The sequence below is a fragment of the Eretmochelys imbricata genome, chromosome 6 (assembly GCF_965152235.1).
Source record: "Eretmochelys imbricata isolate rEreImb1 chromosome 6, rEreImb1.hap1, whole genome shotgun sequence".
In the NCBI taxonomy this organism is placed as follows: domain Eukaryota; kingdom Metazoa; phylum Chordata; order Testudines; family Cheloniidae; genus Eretmochelys; species Eretmochelys imbricata.
Genome location: NC_135577.1, coordinates 92,486,259 through 92,492,144, shown reverse-complemented (window position 1 = coordinate 92,492,144; position 5,886 = coordinate 92,486,259).

The following is a 5,886-nucleotide window of genomic DNA, read 5'->3' as shown; positions in this document are numbered from 1 at the left end:
CTTGTGGCTCCTATTTACTTCCTTCCCTAGTGCTTTACTGTCCCCCTGTGTCCTGATCATGAGAGGTTGCCCCATCTTTTGAGAAGTGGGCACATGAGCTGCACCTCGGAGTATCCTAGGGCCACAAAAAACGTGACTGGTGGGGCAGTTTTGCCTTAAAGGAGAAGCTTATCCAGGGTGGCAACGTTGGCATCTCACATCCTTTCTGTTCTCAGCAGGGGCACGTCTAACAGCGAGTGATGCTGGGGAGCGCACAGCCTTGCGAATGCCACACAAAAATGGTGGTTATTTATCTGTTGGAGCCAACAGTGGCCACATGCCAGTCTCCCTGGCTGTAACAACCCTACATTAAGTGTATGATGAAGTGGGAATTTTTGGGAATATTTTTCTGACCCCTATGTAGGTCTGTTTCCTCTATATGCTGCATTGTTACCTAGTGGGTGGAAAAGAACTGTTTGCTCTCAGAGCAGGCAAAGGGTTGGTCTACACTAGGAACTGACATTGCTGTAGCTACCTTGGTCAGGGGAGTGAAAAAGTCACACCCCTGAGAGACGTACCCATACCAACTTAACCCCCAGCATAGACAGCGCTAGATTGATGGAAGAATTCTTCGTCGACCTAGGGCTTGTCTACATTTACAGCGCTGCGCCCTACACCGCTTCGTGAAGATGCTACCTACACCGATGGGACAGCCTTCCCCACCCTGAGAGACGGTAGCTATGTCTATCCTAGGAATTAGGTAGTGTAGACTAGGGCCTAGCTGCCACCTCTCAGGGAGGTGGGTTAATTGTGCTGATGCCAGAATGCCTCCTGTTGGCATAGATAGTCTCTATAGTGCGCCGGGGTAGCGTAAGTGCAGACACACCCTAAGAGACATAGGTATGAACGTTGCCTAGCTGTCTGAGCCAGGATGGGCCGTTAAAAGGGACAGGCCCAGGCTGACCCTATCTCAGTGATTCTCAACCTGTTTATCATTGTGGGCTGCATATGCGGCCCACAGTGTGTCTTCCTTGGGCCGCAGGTTGAGAACCACAGCATGCTCCCCCTTGAACTGCCCCAGACTCGTATGCCCAGTGCCTCCCACCCAAGACCCCTCCACAGAGTGGGACCAGGAATGGGGCACGGGGCTGGCTGGCAGCCCTGGACCCCTGATCCTACGGGGCCGGGTGGGCAGCCCCAACCCTGGAACCTGACCCTGAGGGGCTGGGTGGCCAGGCAGCTGGGAACCTGGACCCTGCTACCCAGGCTGGGCGGCCTTTAGCACACAGCTGTGGAGCTCCAGTTGAGAACCGCTGCCCTATATCAATGGAGAATCTGAGAAGACCATGGGAAATCCAGTCACCAGGACATTGACAAGTAGCAACCAACAACCTAGAGGCAGATGAATTTCCTTAGCTTTCAGCCAGGAAGCTGAGCACAATCTCCTAGCTCAAGAACAAAGGACTGGAAGGTGTGAGGTGGGGAGATAAGAGTTGGCCACTGGAAGGAGTCTGGGCTCCCACCTGGGAACTGACCAAGGAGGGGAGACGGAGCCTGAACATGGGGTTTGCTGCAGTTTGGCTGGGGCTCTGGTCTAACCAGAATGGATGATGCTTTAACCTTCATTTCTCCATGCTAATCTAAAGACTTGCATGCTGTGGTCCAGTTGACTAATAAACCTGGCTCCTTTGAAAACGCTGCCTGTCACTGTAAATACTTTGTGAGGTGCATTAATTCTAAAGAGTGGACAAGTCTCTACCGGGGTCTGGCTCAACTGGACTCACTGAACGGAGCTCACGATGTGAAGCAGGCGTGCTGGAGCCTCAGAGGTTCAGTTGAAGGAGGTGGTGAGGCTTTGTGGCCTACTCTGCAGAAAGAGTGAAACCCCTGTGGGTCTAGCCCTTGAAGGGGTTTCTCCTAGAAACTGTCCCAAAGCTGGTGGCATAGCATCGATGCTGTGGATCCGTGACAAAGTGCAATTCTGGAGTCCTACGTTAGCTGGTGGTGAGGTGTGCACTGAGTGGGGTGAGTGCTGAGCTGCGGCATTTGGAAGGGGGGAAGGGAAGTGCGCAGGAATCTTGATAGCTGCTTCGAGGTTGCAACAATGCAGCACTGGGAGTGGAATATGCCTGAAAGGGACCCCGGGGGAGTGCCAAAGCATCCTTTCCCATGTTCAGAAATGTGGGGTCTCCATGGAAGGTTTGTGAACAGTCTCTTTGCCTGCCTCACGGTTTGTAACCGCTGCAGGGAGCAATGTCCAGCTGAGAGGGGCACCCTGGTAATGCTGCTGCCTTCAAATGCCAAGTGCTGCCTGTGGCAGTCATCTTCTCCTTTCGTACGGTGATAGTGGAACAGAGAAAGCAATGGCGTGACTACAGTTGGATCTTAAAGTCTCTTCTCCAGTCCAGAGCAGAGGGGGCAGCCATGTGAATGGCTGCGACACCTCCAGGATGTGCATGGATTGGGCAATTGTCAAGGATGTGTCCAACAGTTTGCACCATGCCACAGTCTCAGTTTGCAATTCCCTCACTTTCCATCTACGGAGTAAGTATGCACATCTTCCCTGTTGGGTGCGGATATGGTTTAAAGCTGTCCACATGCGCCGACAGGAGGATAAGCCCGGCACTTGCACAGGTGGGTTGTCTATTAGATTTTTGTTTGGTACACTGGCAAACCACCCAGGCTTCAGACTATCATCTGCAAACTTCCTTATTGTCCACAAGGAGGACTGTGGAATGAGACCAGTAGGGTTTTCTTGATTTTAGTCAGTCGTGAGGGGCCTCTTCTAGGTCATGGTGGAGCAGTAGTGTGATATTACAGTATTATGTACTCCATAACTTGCAGCATCTTGTCGGCTATTTACTGGCACAATGTTAGCCAATAATGATAGCCGTGGAAGTGCTGCCAAGTATGCAAAGAGCGTTGTTAATTTTGGTGTCCACTAAAATGGTGTGTGGGCTTCCTCTCTGTTACGAATTACACCTGAGAGGACACGCACACAACTGCTACGAATTACACCTGGTAGGACACGCACACCAGTGCTGCGAATTACACCTGGTAGGACACGCACACCAGTTGCTGCGAATTATACCTGATAGGTCACGCACAGAAATGCTGCGAATTATACCTGATAGGTCACGCACAGTTCGAATCTAGGCTGAGGCACAGAAACAAAGTCCACAACTGCAGAGTTCCCAAAAGACACTAAGTTTATTACGCTCGAGCGTGGTGCCCCCCTGCTAGCCAGGAGGGGACCCTGAATACAGATTATACAAAGGTTATATACTTTTTAGCAAAGCATGTTGCCCTCATGCATCGGAAACCTTAGCTAATAAACAAACCCTTGTCTTATCTACCACCTATCCCTGCTTGGTGCATTCCTCGTGCTATACCAGTATGTTAATTACACAGCATGGTCCTAAAGCCATGCATCAGTAACTTTTATTATCAGGATAGGAGGCCTCACATCAAGGCCAAGAGACAGGGAGTTAGAGACTAACAAAAACCAGATACGGGGAGTCAAGGCAGGCTGGAGACAAGGAGGAGGATTTTCACAGGGATTCAGTATCTAAGGATCACTCCTCCTGGTGTATGATGTGCTGGCATTTAAACAATGGTGGGCCCCAAACCAAAATGGAGTCACATGTGCTAACTTTTCCTTAACAGTCCTCCCTTTTTTTTTGTACATCAGTAAGCTATACTGGGGCTGAGTAACCGCGCTGCAGGGTTAGCAACTGCCGACAGCACATACTGCAGTGTTGTAGGCATACAAAAAATAGCGCAAAAACAATAACAGTCAAAAAAAGTAAATACAAAATATGCCGTCCCCAAGTCCCCACATCTGGTAGCCATGAGGTGAGCCAGTCCCAGACCTCCTGGAATCCTGCGTTGGTGGTGTCGAGGCTGATGTGGTGGAATAGCGCTGCCTGTTGCTTGAGGATGTGGATGTCAGTTTCCACCCTATGGTGCTGATTTACACATACACAACAGCTTGAGTTGACCAGAGCACAAACCCCGCCCTGATTTGCAAGGAGATAATCCAGGGCTAGGCGGTTTTGCAATGTAGTTTGGGATAGCTGGGTGACTTCAATTTGAAGGGCAGAGAGAGCATCTGCAGTAGCATTTGCCATTAGTTCCAAAGCAGCTGAAATATTAACTATAGCTTTTTCCAGCTCGCTTACTCCCAACCACGGCAGAAACCAACGCACAAAGGAGTGACAGGCTTTGCGCCGTTGAGAAAGGGGGTTTAAAGGAATATTTCGTCTGTCCCTCCATACTAGATTGCGGATCTCTCCCCGGGTCAGGTTCTGGTGTACTGTCACGGCGGGTACTATAGCCCCTAAGGTACATGTACCACACTATCCTGCTGGGAGAACCTTATAGGCTGTGTGATTGCATAACCAATACCAGCCAGACCCCTCGGGGACTGGCCATGGGGTTCTGGAGTAGGTAAAGGGACCTCCTGCACCAGAGCTGATTTGGGTGGTGTCCTTGCACCCCACAAAATTCCCTACAAAAACTGTATTTTCTATGCTTTTACGTCGTGACACACACAAAGCATAATTACCCTGCGCCACCATATCAATAGACCATATTTGGATTGTAATATTCCAGTTAAATGTAGTGTTTGCCCATAGCTTAGCTTGGAGTGTTCGATTAAGGGGGATAGGTACCCCTACCAACGGGACCCCCTGACGTAAATATGTGGGGGTATGAATACAAATCCAACACTGCGTTTGATTTACACCCTGTTTGATAGCACGGGTTAAATTCAAGTAGCTATTGCCCTCCCATCCTTGTACTGGACTTGGGAATAGGGAGAGGACTGCCCCAGGCAAACCATACCAATGTCGACATCCTCCCCTGTACCATACAAAAAACACTACCCACAATGTAAGTCCAATAAACAGGAACACAAAAAGTCCTGGTGGGCTGTGAAGGTCCCAGTAGCTGGAAAGCTCAGTCCATGGGTTGGTTGTAGTGTTCATTCGTGAAGTGGCTTGTCCAATGGCTTGTCAGGGTCAGGTGGGGGTCCCAGCGCCAACTTAACGTAGCTATGATGGATCCAGGAACCTTTACCTGCAAAGGAGTGGTGGCAGATGGTGGGAGTAATGTTTGTGGCTGTAAGGCGTTTTTGGTATTTATACTTGCCTACAAGCACAGGTTCCAGCCTCTGGAATAAACCCACCCCACCACTTCACTTCACATTCCCAAGAATAAATCCCGCAACTTCCTCCCTGCCAATGTACAATGCTCCGTTTTTGCCATTCAGGCCAATTCTCAGTGTCTTTTGCAGTCAGGAATCCTTGGGTTTTGGTGGTTTTAGCAGAGCAGGCGTTTTTTCTTTTTTCTTGGAACAGTCATGGTTTTGCATTATACAGGGGAGAGGTTACTAGCACGTCACCCTGTAGTGCTTTGGTTTCTTTAGCAAATACTGAATGCCGGTTAGCTTTGTCATTGGACAAGGGAGAGGTTACTAGCACTTCACCTTGTTTTTGTTTTTTTTTCCTGCTGTTTAAAAGGAGGAAAGAAAAAAAAACCCAGAAGGAGGGACAGGCTGATCAGTAGTCGAAGTGAAGTCATCTCGAGGTGGAAGGGTCTTTTTGCAGTAAGAAGCATGGGTCCAGGCAGTCAGTCCTTGGCACTTCACAGCGGCGTTGGTAGTTAGCAGGACTTAATAAGGGCCTTTCCAGCATGGGGCCAGAGTAGTCTTTTGTTGATGGACCTTTATTTAGACCCAGTCACCTGGTTTTAACAAATGGCAGGTTTGCTCAGGATTCTTGAAGCAGGACTTCTTTTACCTGTAAATACAGAGACCTAACACATTTCATTAATGGCTGGCAGTGTGTTGCAGATCTCACAGCTGCTTGGGCACATTCAAGCCCCCCTCTTTCTTGGCTGTTAGGC